A 13,745-nucleotide genomic window follows, 5' to 3' on the forward strand; every position below is an offset into this window, starting at 1 on the left:
AGCATAAAGCCACACCCCAAGAACAACTTTTAACAGCTGGGTTCTCATTTTCATAAGTGATTTGATGCCTGCTGATATGGGAGTGTGGCTGAATGCCTTTTCCATAACCCTTGCATTTACAGACTTTCTTAATTCATCTTTGAAGAGAAAGTCAGCATGTCTCTCGGCCTTACTGTGTTTTTAATGCCATTTGAGTTTCAACTTCAGCTGAAGGTTTCACATAGACTTGAGTTCATGTTACATAAGGTATATGTAAAGTAGAATTGCTTTTGGTTTTCTTGATAGGTAACTGTGCTGTCAGGCTAGCCTTCAACGGTCTCAGAGAACATGTATCACCAAGGATTGGGAATGGGTTGGGAATGAAAGCATGTGTTACTATTCCTTGCTAACACATTAGCTGTATAGTGTTTCACATGTAGTTTATACTTCCAAAGCAGAGCAAAGCCTGACTTCTACTTCAAGGTTTTCTATGCAACTCCTTTTCACAGACTCCTTTAACTGTAGTTTACAGATGTGAAATGATGGTTCATTCTGTGACAAAACTTTCCTGTATTCTATACATTCAGAGTTACTCACCCTACATGTATATTCAGATGTCAAATGAGGTTTAACAAAGCTTTCCTACATTCCTTAAATACACAGACATTTTCCATATGTATGAATTCTCTTATGAAAAGCAGCATTACAATACCATTCTTTCCCAAAATTCTTTGTAGGCATCTTGGGGCAGGAGAGATGGCTCAAAGGTTAAAGAAGCATATTGTTCTTGCCGAAGATCCTAACACCCACATCAGATGGTTCACAAACACCTGTAATTATTCCAGCTCCAGAAGATATGACGGCTTCTTCTGTCTCCTCAACAGGCACCTACAGTCATGCACACAAACACACACACAAGAGAGAAAGAGAGAGGGAGGGAGAAAGAGAGAGAGAGAGAGAGAGAGAGAGAGAGAGAGAGAGAGAGAGAGAATAAATGTTAAAAAAGAAAAATGGCCAGATGTGGTTGCCCACGCCTTTAATCCCAGCACTCAGAAAGCAGAGTGATCCTTGTGAGCTTGAGGTCAGCTTGGTCTACACAATGAGCTCCATGCAGCCAGGGCCACATAGTGAGACCCTGTCTCAAAAACAAAACAAAACCTTCCCACATTTCTAATAGGAATCCCAGGTTAGGTAGCAAGTTTGGGAACCAAGAAGTTCAATCTGGTTAACTAGAAGCAAGCCACCTGCAAATACACACCCGAGTTCATTTTCTAGGTTAGTCAGAATGAAGCTTTAAAAATCTCTCACCTTCTGGTTCTAACATAGTAGCTACCAAGGATCACAAGGGACAAACACCCACCACCACTGCCTAGGAAATACAGCCAGCTATACGATTACTTCAGAACTGGAGGCTGCAGCTATGATTGCTGGCACGAAAGTCGAAACAGAAAGCAGGTACCCACAGCTCCTCTACAGTTTCAGAAATCCGGTTCTTTAAGGAACATCTAAAAGGAAAGGTCATTCAAACTGTTTTCCTAGAGAAAGGCTGAAAAAAAAAATCACCATTTCCCCTATGACTCCCAATTTCAAAAAACGTCAAGATGAGCTGGAGAGGTGGCTCAGCACTTGCTGCTCTTGCAGAGGACCCAGGTTCAATCCCCAGCACCCACACAGCAGCTCACCACCAATACACATAAAAATTAAATTTAAAAAGGACATCCAAAGTTCTGAAAAGCTCTCAAAGGTGAGTGATGAGCATGGGGTCCTGACACTTTTCAAAGCATTATCTTGCTCATTTTCTTTGTGCCCCCAGATGTCACTCCTTTGAATCGCCCACATCCAGACTTCTGTTTCCCAGTTTTTAATCACTCTTTAAGCTTCAGCTGCTTCTCTGAGTCCTTTAATTAAGCAGAGCCTGATGATCTAGATCCTGCAAGATTCCTTGCCTTGCCACCAGAAGGAGACTGTGCTTGTACAGGCTTGCAGGCACAAGGCCAGAAACAACGCTGGCCAGTCTGTCAGTGCTTTCCTTTGAATTACACAAAATCACTGCTGCTCTTCACAATCTCTGAAGCACAGAAAGCTAGCTGATGTCCACCACGTCCACTCCAATGTCTGCTATGCTGTCCTCCAGCACCCCATGTGCACCTTAGAGTACAAGTACCCCACTTACTAGAAAAGAAGAAAACAAAACAAACAATTCTGGCTAGCTTTTCTGTTCTGGCCATCATTTAATCCAGTCAATGAATTAAGCAGACTCTCACCTAAGAGAAGAGGAAGATGTAAACACGGGGAGATAACAGCCAGCTTTGGACTTCTGCACTGTCCCTTCTTCCCAAGAGCACAAACCAGGATAACTAGACCTCAAGTTGTGCAGCCTACCACCTAAGAAAAAAGGCAGCTGTGCCCCCCAGTACTTTAGGAAGAACAAAACCCCTGTGAACACACATACACTCAGAGCAAAGTTAAATTTTCAGGGTCAGCCTCCTCCTGAAGCATGTTCTGAGAAGGTGCAAAGGACACTTGATGTTTGTGGCTGTTACTGTCTTCATTATGTTCAGTGTAACAAAGCAGCACTTAGGAAATCAGAAGGAAAAGCTCCAGTTAAAAAGCTCACAAGAGATCAAAATATCTCCATAAAATGCCAAACTTGAAAACACAGATACATACAGGAAAAAACTGTGGTCACCAAGGATCCAGAACAAAACCTATTTACAAAACGCACAGAAACAATAATAACTAGTGAAGTAAAATTATAGGATCACATAAGAGAACTGTCTTAATAAGGAATTTTCTTTAAAAAAAAAAAAAAAAAAAACTCAACAAAATTAAGACACAGTAATTAAAGCCAGGGAGAAAAGCAAGCTACTGAAAATACTTCTCGTAAAATTGAACCAAAACCTCCAACCTGGGTGTGGGAAAAAGTGTGTGTTTGTGTATGTGTGTAGGCATACATACTCACACATCTATCAAAGCTACACAGAGCCCAGAACTAATTAATTATAAAAAGTATTACTGTTCTATGAGTACATCTTCCCAAGTAATGAAACAATAAAAACTTAAAATATGTGACCTATGAGATTTGAGATTAGCCAGTGGTGCACGCCTTTAATCCCAGCACTTAGGAGGTAAAAGCAGATGGATCTCTGTGAGTTCAAGACTAGTCTGGTCTACACAGTGAGTCCTTGGACAAAACTACAGAGTGAGAGACTCAGCCCGAGCTACTTCGTGAGGTTCTGACTCAAAAAAAATCAATAAAATAAAATTCTAACAATCTAGTTTTTAACAGTTATTCTGAAAGACTTCTCAATGTTCATGTTCCATTTAGTAAACATAGTAAACAAACATACCAAATTCAAGTTTTGGTTGGAGATAAAAGATGTATGGTAGTGGCAATAAGTTAGACAACCCAGCCCTGAAAATTCCAATTGCTAATATTCTACTAAGTTCAGAAGGGGAAAAACAAGGTGTACAAGGCACTGGAGGGGAAAAGCCTGTATCATCTTTTCTGGTGAAAAAGGACAGGTTTTTTGGATCCTACTTTCTCAGTTTTCCTCCAGAATGACACCTAGTGAAGATAAGAATCATTCCTCAGGCTACTACTGTCCATTACAAGAAGGGAATCTTCTCCAATATCTGACCTCTTGAAGGCATGCTGACAAACCATAGAGCCTAAGGTGCCTACACCACCTGAAGAAATACCATGTTCTTAATACAAAGCACTAACAGGTAAGAACATAAACAGAAAAATAAATGCAATGTGGAGACGAATAAACCAGGGAAATGAAATCTCTAAAATTAGCCTTGGTGTGGGTCTCACTGTCCAACCAACATATAAATCTGGTAATAATAAACGCTGATAAGTTATAAACAACAACAAAAGAGAGCTTTCTTGATTCAACACTACACAAGTCATTGTAAATTAACTTATACAACAAAGTGCATATGAAAGTGATATTTATATTTAATTTTGATGCAAGTTACTAAGAAATGAAACACCATAATTGTTTGCCTTATCTTCAAAACACTAAAATGGAATTTGTTCAACTGAGCTGCCAATCTGTTTTCAGTAGGAAAAACATGCTGCCTCTGTTTAACACAATGGACGAGAGCTCATCACTGCAAATCATTCTGTTTGGGTCCATCATGAAAACAGGAAACAGGCTGCCCAGGTATAATTACAGCTGTAGACTAATGTGCCTTCAGGTTCAGCCAGGAATTAAAGCCCAAGAAGAGAGTAAGCAGAATGTACTTGCCTCTCTTCCTTGCTACTGAAGGCAACTTTTAATAACACTCTCACAACATGTTACATAACCAACAGCACACAACAATCTGATTCAAACCTCATTAGCAACATTCTGCCGCTGTCTCACACTGCAATTAATGGCTGCCTTTGCCAGAGCGGAGAGAAAGGCCATACACCCATCTACTCATTTCTGTGGTGCCCACCTCAGTGAACCAGGTTAAGCACAGATCTGTACAGAACATACAAAAACATTTTACTTTCCCTCAAGTCCATTGCTTTCTTCCTTCTTCCCACCATACCACAGTCCACGGATGCATGGAAAACTTAATCTGAGTGTTTGGTGCCGTAGGGTGTGTGAGGCTCCAGTCAGCTAAAGAGCAAGCCAACCAACCAAACTAAACAACCAGGTGAGATGGCGCAGGCCTGTGAGCCCAGCATTTGGGAGGTAGGGTCATTCTGGACTACATAGCAAGTTTGAGGCCAACCTGGGCTACCTGCCTGGGGAAGGAAGGAGTGAAGTCAGTTGAGAAGATTCATCTATGACCTAACTAAAGTTACAAAATGCCGGGCGGTAGTGGCACACGCCTTTAATCCCAGCACTCGGGAGGCAGAGACAGGCGGATCTCTGTGAGTTCGAGGCCAGCCTGGACTATCAAGTGAGTTCCAGGAAAGGCGCAAAGCTACACAGAGAAACCCTGTCTCGAAAAAAAACCAAAAAAAAAAAAAAAAAAAAAAAAAAAACCAAAATGATGAATAGCATTTGCAACAAAGACACAGTAAATCTTGAGTGGTAAGTGGTGACCACCAGGATCATGTGTAAGCAATCATAAACAAAATGAAATGTCTTCACACAAGGCCTCACTATGTAGCCCTGGCTGGCCTAGAACTCACACTGATCTACCAGCCTCTGCCTCCCAAGTACTGGGATGGATTAAAGGTGTGAGCCAGCATGCCTAGCTAAAAAAAAAAACTCTGAGCAAAATATACAAACTTTATAAAGGTTGTATTTTGATAAATCGTTTCTTCTGAGTTGTGTTAAATTCTTATCATTTCAGGGTTCATTTTAGAGGGAAAAATGTTACCAAATGGGTAAAAGAAAGAATATAATTTGTTACTACTGACCCGCTAACTCTTTCTTTATAAAATCTGAAACATAATCTCATGACAGAGCAGTTGAGTGTGAAACTGTCCTGTTTGCTCCAAACAACAGGCACTATGGGCTGGCATTTAGCAGAAAATTAAACTACTCTGAGTGTTACTAAACTTACTAGGTTTTCAACTTCAAGTTAAAATTAAAAGCTAACTGGATGACGGTAACTCTCATAACACTAAGGAGAGCCAAGCACTCTTTGTTTAAAAAAAGAAAAACAGCCAGACTGGTGATGGCTTGCCACTGTAATCCCAGCACTTGGAAGGCTGAGGCAGGAGGATTGGCCAGAGTTCAAGATCTGCACTGAAAGACCCTGTCAGAAAGAAAAGAAAATCACGTGTACCCTTTTCTCTCAGCTCCTGTAAAGCCAACCAACCGAGTCCACTGATCCCAGTCTCTGTTGCTAGGTAGGAACACACTTGATAGCGCTAGGCAACAGCCATGATGTGACAAACTCCACCAGACTTCAAAACTTTTTCCACAGAAAGATAAACAAGATATACTTAGCACCACACCCATTTAAACGCGAAAGCAGCCAGGAATACGCCCCCCACCTCCAGCTGCTCAGGAAACATTGTCTTTACAATCAAGATAAAGATCTGGCCTAGAGTGTTCGGCCATTCCTGGCTTCCAGGTTGGCCTGGGTTCCCTTCGCCAGTGCCATCAAAACCGGAGTCCGGACACACGCTTCGGATAGCTGGCACGCCTCCAAATACCTCGACTATCCTCGCCAGCTCTTTCTGCAACCAAAATGTCCCGGCTACTGAGCATGCTCCGACCTAAGACGGGCGCCACCGGGGAGTTTTCAAAGCTCGGGCTCCCAACGCGGGTACAGCAACAGCCTCAGCAAAGGGAAAAGGAGACAGGCCGGGGGGGGGGGGGGGATGCACTTGGGGAACCACCGGGACCGGACGAAAGACAAAAGCTGCTTCAGTTCCTCACACAAACTTGAGCGAGGCGCTAGAAGCTCTGCAACGTCCCCCAGCGTGCCGGGCGAGCGGCGGGGGGCGGCGGCGGGCGGGCGGCAGCCGGGCGCAGGGGCGGGTCGCCGCGGGCCGGAGTCTAATTCCCCCCGATAAGCGCGGATCCTTATCTCGGGCACACAAAGCGGCGGCGGGCCGCGGGCTCGGCCTAGGCCGGCTGGGACGTCGGGGGCGCGCCGAGGTGTCAGGGGCCTCGTCCGGACGGCGCAGGGAGCGGGGCCTCCTCGGCACCCAGGCCTCCCCCGCCGCGCGGCGCCCCCGTCCCGTCAGGTCCCGCGCGGGGACCCGCTAGGCCTCCGCCCGACCGCGGGCCGCTTCCGCCGCGCGCGTCCCTTCGCCCGGTGCCGAGCGCCAGCCCCGGGGGCCCCTCACTCACCTCCCCGCCGTCCGGGCGCGCTCTCCTCACGCCGTCGCCGCGCTGTGCACGCGCCGCAACTTTATTAGCAGCTCGGCCGCGGGACAAGCGCACGGCGCCCGCTCGCCCGGGACCCGGATGACGAGGGGGAGGGGGAGCGGCGGAGGGCCGCGGCGGCCCGCGCATGCGCGTCGGGGGTGGCCGTGGCCAGGCTTCCCCTGTCCAAGGCAGGCCTGAGCGTGGCCCTGGGCTCCAGGCACCGCGCTAACGAAACTAACCCGCCTTGTAACAGAACAATTATCCTCGCTGTGGATAACTGGGGACCTTTCTAACCTATACAACGCGTTAAAATGTATCTTCAGCTACAACTTCGCCTCTTTCATTGGCTTGTAATGTAAATCCTAAATATCATAAAGCTTACTAGCTGCAGCCCTAACATCGCGCCCAAAGGAAAAAGCCTCTGCAGATAGAGACAGTGCTAACCCGGGGTTCAGGAAGACCGCCCGTTTCTCAGGACACAATCCCCGCTGTTTAAGGGACACTGCCCCTCATCTGAAAGCAGGGAGTGTCTCGAGGCGCTCAAGCTTTAGCGAGTAGAGGTGTGGAGGTGCACAGACTGTTCACAGCTAGCCTTAGTAATCGGGCTGTCTGGCTTCTTTCCCTCCTAATTCACCAAAGGGTCAGCATTCCCAGAAATACGATATCTGTACTAGGGCGCCCGATTTGTACAGCAAGGGAAAGCTTTTAAATAATTCTGTTTATTTATTAAGTGTTCAAAATTGATTGTACCGTTTTCTTGTTAAATAAATTGGAACTATTTTTAACCTTTTCCAATTAATCCCATCCTCCAATACCATTAAGGTTCAAAATTCTGTGTACCCTAAATCTGACCATTTCTCATCACCTTCACTGCCCCTTCTCTGGCCTGAGCCGGAGTCACCTCGCTTGACACACAAACAGGGCAGCAGATTCTGTGCTGTTCCAAGCTCCAACGGCTTGTTTCCATGTGGAAGAAATAAATGCTGTGTTGATGTTGCCATCTCAAATGTGATAGAAGCGAAGTGGGTCGGAGCTGGGGAACCAGAGAGCATCGATAGACTCCTACACTAAGGAGGAGGGTAGCTGCTGTTGACTCTAGCCAGCCATCAGCAGGCAGAGGTGTGGGAATAAAGGACCAGTATTTCCAGATCTTCTGGCTTTGCAAAGAAGGTTGGAAATTTGTCTTTTTATACGAAAAGGAAATCGCACATTTATCCAATCAGCCTCTTTGTCCCTTTCCTGGGCTCCCCTCCCCCTCTTCTTTGAGGTTGAGAAGATTCACCCTGGTACAAGCCAAACAAAACAAGCCCATGTTCCCAATTTAGTCTGCTGGCTGTCAGTTTGCAATCTTGGGTCTCCATCTTAAACTTCTTTACTACATCATAAACTTCGTGAATGAGGACTCCATGTGCACTGACTATCTGTCATGCTTACAGATTCTTTGTTGTTAATTTTAACGTTTCCAGCCCTTGGAAGGCATGAATTCTGGAGCCTGGCATGGATTTACAATTCTCAGACGTACCTATAACCGTACCAAGAGAATGCCCTTTTTTCAGAACTGATGTTTGCAGAGGACCTCATTGAATATTGAGTGTGCCAGCAACACTCCTCACTTCAAACAACTAGTAAAAATCCTTCCACAAACAAACATGTGCATATTTGTAAGGACAATTTGTGAGGCTTGGAGTCCTTTCCCGAATCACTTTATGACCCTAAAATCAACAGTTTCACCTCCTCAGCTGTGTATCTGCATAGTGATCAAATCAACTAGACTGCAGGTTTCCAGCTGGCTGTGTGCACTCAGGCTAGGCCTTCTGTTGCAAGAGATAATAAATAACACAGAAAGGAGGAGTGGAGACTGTAGCAGCCAGTAGAACTCTTCCAGAGAACGGAGAAATAACCTAAACTTCACAGGGTGTAGAAATCAGAGGGCCCACTAGCCACCCAAGTAATCAAGATGCCAGGCTTGCCAGAGGCAAAAGGAAGTCTTGCTTTGGGTAATCAACTGGATCTAAGAACAAATGTAGACAAGGTGATCTGAACAGATCGATATATGCAGTGGGACATCAAGACTCCATAAAAAACTGGTTTTTGAGTTCAGACAGTCACCTGATCAAGAAGATCACCTGACACTAGCTTCGGAGCTTGATTTTTCTTTACTGGGAGACAACTCTATTTCAGAATCATTAAGGACTGCAGTTGCCAACCAGGAATGACTGCCCCCTTAGGAAACACTTGACCATTTGAAGACTTTCTCTGTTGTCCCAGGCAGAACCGCCATGGGAACCCAGCAAGTAGAGGCCGGAAGTGATAGAAGCGCCCTAAATGTCTAGCATGCCCTCCTTCTGCTAAGAATGACCCAGCCTCGGTGTTAAAGTGTGGAGGCAAGAAATCTCAACCCCAAATGGTTTGTGTTTGATTTAAGTTCGTTTTAGGAAGAAATTGGGCCTTTTCCCCAATTCTTTTCAATAACTGATGAAATTAGTTATTTGATAAATAGAATTAGCCTAAAGGCTTTATCAATGTCTACTCCCACCTTCAATTTTTCCAGACCCAAGAAATAAGCAATTTTCAGGAAAATTGGGGAAACACATGGATCATATTTTCTTAAGTTTTATTTTAAAGTATAAAATAATTAAGGCAAGATGGGTTTTGGTTGGAAATCATTAATAAATGCTTCAAGTCCACATTTTGCTGTAACTCAGAAGAGTGTCACTAATAACACCTACACACCAAGTGGAATGAGAAGAACTCAGTGTTTGGAGATGTCACCCAACAGGAGCATCCGTGAGTGACATCATCACAAGCATCTTCACAGCCCCAGAGACATCTCCCTTCCTCACGGACAGTGGGCATCAGAGGAAGAAATGTCCAAGTTTATATGCACTCTCCAGACAGGGTCCTGAGATAGAATAAAACCTCCATGTCAAACTCCGAGAGTTCTCTGTATGTTCTTCCACTGGCAGACTACCCCCAGCCTTACTTCTAGAAACAGTGTAGGAAGTACAGCTAAACCAAGCAGAGTTCCAAAACCTGCGAGGCTCCAAAGGAATGACAAATGAACGCTGCACAGGCCACAGGGGGAAACAAACAGCAATACATAGAACAAATGGTCAAAGGAAGCCTCATGGTCCCCTTTTCAGAGAATAAACCATGGCTGGAGAGGTGGTCCAGCAGTTAAGAGCACAAGCTGCTCTTCCAGAGGACCAGAGTGAGATGCCAGAACCATTGGTGTGGTTCACAGTCACCTGTTACTGCCACTCCGGGTGAAACAATGCCCTCTTCTGGCCTCTGTGGGCAATTGCACTTACATGCACAAACCCACAATAGATGGGCAAATACACACATAATTAAATATAAAAATAGACCTTCAAAAAGACAGAAAATAAAGCAAAAGGCCACACCAATGGGAGATTACACTAAAGTGATTTTTAGAGAATTTTGTTTTGTTTTGTTTGTTTTTTGAGACAGGGTTTCTCTGTGTAGTTTTGGTGCCTGTGCTGGATCTAGCTCTGTAGACCAGGCTGGCCTCGAACTCACAGAGATCCGCCTGCCTCTGCCTCCCGTGTGCTGGGATTAAAGGTGTGCACCACCACTGCCCAGCTATAGAATATTTGAAAATATTTTCCAGAAAAATTCTAGTGTTCTGGTATGAGAGGCTCACACTAGTCAATAGCCAGCTGGACAGGATGAGAAGGGAGAATAGTGAGTTCAAAGCCAACCTGGACTGCACAGTGTGCCCCTGTTTCAAAAATCAAAAAGAGCCCATAGATAAATCTATTTTCATAACTTGGACCTGAAACTATAACACATACTAAGAGGAGGAGGAGGAGGAAAATGAAGAGAACGACAGCTGTGTCCAGTCAAAGCCCAGGAAGTATCGACCGCAGCCTCTTTGAAGCTTGAGGAATGACAGCAGAGAATCCGCCATGGGCCCCTGCAATTATTGAGCACAGCTTTCGTGTATACCTATATACAACTTTTCTGAAGAAGAAGTCCATGGCTTTCACCGGATTCCTGAACGGCTTCCTGACTTCCACATACTTACAGACACAGAAGGCAGTGGCTGCTTTACACATGGTAAACAACCAGTATGTCTGTGTAAGTTACAGTCTCTCTCCTTTTTCACATCGGCATAATTAGGAGACTCCTCTCTGGGGAAGACAGCTTAATGTAGGATGTAAGAACCTGGTTTGCCTGTCTCCAGCCATCTGCTACATTAAAGAAGACTTTCTATGGCTGGAATCCAAAACACAAAATTAAAAGGGTTGCTTGCACCCAGAGTCATAAAACAAAGAGGCTTTCCACAGCGGGGCTCGGGAGGACACAGTCTCTTCCTGGTTGAGGCACCATCTGCTGTCTCCTGCTGTCGAACGCCCCCGAGTTAACTCCACTAACTCCCCTGGTTCTGCTTTCTCAGTTTACATCCTCAGAGACTCCATTGCGCAGGAGTCAAACCACATGTGTACCTCACTTCAAATCCAGAACAGCAGGTGAAAATCTGGGCTTGAAGGGAGGGAGGAGACCAAAGATTCCTGTCCCCAGGAAGGTCTTGGACTGTGTGGAGCGTTAATCACAAGAGCTCTGAAGCCAGAATTCTGATTTGAAACACGGCCGCCTAACTTCTACCTGTGTGACCTTGACCAGGTTTCTTAGCCAATTCCATCGCTTAGCCTATAAAACAGAGATAACGGGAGTAGCAACAAAATAGAATTATCCTGAGGATTAAACTCATGGTGCCTTCAAGGCACCCCAATAGCACCTGACACAGAACAAATGCTAAACGGTGTTTGTTTTGAAAACATCCATTTCCTGCTGATATGCCAGAAAATTCCAAAAGATTCTTATCAAATGCATTAGTTACATGAAATGTTTTCACTTTATAGGATAATAAATTGTCTTTTCTCTATACTGTAATATGTAATCTCATTCATTTGAAGGTCTATGATACCATCTATTACAAAGAATGCACACACACACACACACACACACACACACACACACGAGGCAAGTGTGTATTCTTAGGAATCCACACATGCTAGGCAAGTGCTCTCGCAGTAAGCTGTTCAATTCCTAAACTGGTGTGTCCACCTTTGAACGTGAGGCTAATGAACTCCAGACACTTAAACCCACCTTCCCCCCCACCCCCACCCTCACAACTTCCCTACTGTGGGGTAGCAGCTGCAGGGCTAGCTTCAGCCTTTCTACTTCCTGATGCTTTCTTCCGCCTCCTTTGTGACATCATTTCTTTCCTACTTTAACTACGGTGCACACTACCTACCCAGGAGCTGGGGCACCTGACCCAGGGAGTTACCATGGTACCTTAGCAATCTAGGTCCTTGTGACTAGCTCACTGATGGACAGTAAATTAATGGACACATAACATCCCTTAGGTCAATGAGTGATGTGTGGATGTCAAGAGAAAAAAGTCCTGCCTCTTACTGTGAATGCTGGTTCTGGGGCTAACAGGGACCATCTTGACACCATATGGAGGAAATCTGTTTGGAAACAAAGCCGACAGAGAGAAGCAGAGCTGAGAACAAAACGCAGTAACAAATTCCTGCCAGGTTCTTTGGGTTTCTGGATCCAGCTTCACCTGAGGCTTCTGAAGACCCTCCTTAGTTTGTTCCTGTGTGCGTGTGTGCATGTGTGTGTGTGTATGCGTGCATGTGTGTGCATGTGTAAGGACAACTCTTGGAAGTCTGTCGTTGCCTTCCACCCCTGTTTTGAGGCAGGGTCTCTGGTTTGTTGCTGTTACGCTGCTCTGTGTACTCATCAGCTTTGGGCAGCACTGACCCACAGAGCCTTCTCCCCGGCCCCCAGTCTGCCTCTGTTTCAGCTAGTTACACTTCTACCCCTTTAACATCTCCCAGGCAGTCTCACTGGACGTGTTCGGTGCAGCTTTGATCTTCTGATATTGACATCCTGCCCCTGCTGCCTGGTCCCGCTCAGCCGTCCTCTATCAAAAGATGGCAGTTCTACCACACAGTCACTCGAGTGATACAGGCATGCGCTGATGTGCATGTCTTCACTCTCTCTGTGCAATGGATGCCTGTGGCATCTTCCACTAGTGATGATGGGATTTGTTTCCTGGCCTCTTTGGGTCAAATTTGCCTTGATGACTTTACAGCAAACATGATACAACTATTCAAAGTGTTTGATGCTTTCGAGTGGTCTTTTGCTACCCATCTTTCGATCAGCCCCAGAACCAGGCATCATGACTCTCACTTGGAATCCCAATACGCAGGAGGTAGAAGCCGGGACATCTCAAGTTTGAGGCTGGCCTGGCTACCATGGTGAGGCCCTGTCTTCAAATAAAACACAGTGGAGTTGATACCAGCAGGTCCTAATGTGAAGCCTCTCAAGAGCTACAAAGCAGATTCACAGACCCTGGTGGGAAAAAAACAGACTGGGGTGTCGTTGGTTGTTTTTTGCTCTTTGGGCTTTTTTGGGGGCCTGCCACCCAGCTCCCAGATAAATCACAAATGGAGGCTTATTCTTAATTATAAATGCCCAGTCTTAGCTTGGCTTATTTATAGTCAGTTTTCCTTAAATTATCTCGTCTACCTTTTGCCTCTGTGTTTTTTCCTTTTCTTACTTCGATATATCTTACTTGCACTCTTACTCTGTGGCTGGCTGGGTGGCTGGGTGGCTGGCCCCTGGAGTCCTCCTCTCCTTCTTCTCTTGCTCCTTGATCTCTTTTTCTCCTTCTATTTATTCTCTCTGCCTGCCAGCCCCGCCTATCCTTTCTCTGCCAAGCTATCAGCTGTGCAGCTCTTTATTAGACCAATGAGGTATTTTAGACAGGCAAAGTAACACAGCTTAACAGAGATAAACAAATGAAACATAAAAGAATGCAACACGCCAGGCAGTGGTGGCACACACCTTTAATCCCAGCACTCAGGAGGCAGAGCCAGGCAGATCTCTGTGAGTTCAAAGCCAGCCTGGTCTGCAGAGAGAGATCCAGGACAGGCATCAAAACTACACAGAGAA

At 45.4% G+C, this 13,745-nt stretch overlaps 1 protein-coding gene across 3 annotated transcripts in view; it reads right to left on the reverse strand.

Moving 5' to 3' along the window:
• Smad5 (SMAD family member 5) overlaps positions 1-6,868 on the reverse strand; it is a 39,682-nt gene extending 32,814 nt beyond the window's left edge. The window contains exons 1-2 of one of the 3 annotated variants that reach the window (XM_028863330.2): positions 6,735-6,868; positions 692-867 (exon numbers count right to left, since the gene is read on the reverse strand). The gene's annotated coding sequence lies outside the window, so the exon portion shown is untranslated. Of the gene's footprint in view, positions 1-576; positions 663-691; positions 868-6,734 lie in introns of those variants that run through there. The other 2 variants (XM_028863335.2, XM_028863339.2) reach the window with 2 other exon arrangements.
• Positions 6,869-13,745: the final 6,877 nt, after the last annotated feature.

Source organism: Peromyscus leucopus, chromosome 5 (assembly GCF_004664715.2).
Source record: "Peromyscus leucopus breed LL Stock chromosome 5, UCI_PerLeu_2.1, whole genome shotgun sequence".
NCBI lineage: Eukaryota > Metazoa > Chordata > Mammalia > Rodentia > Cricetidae > Peromyscus > Peromyscus leucopus.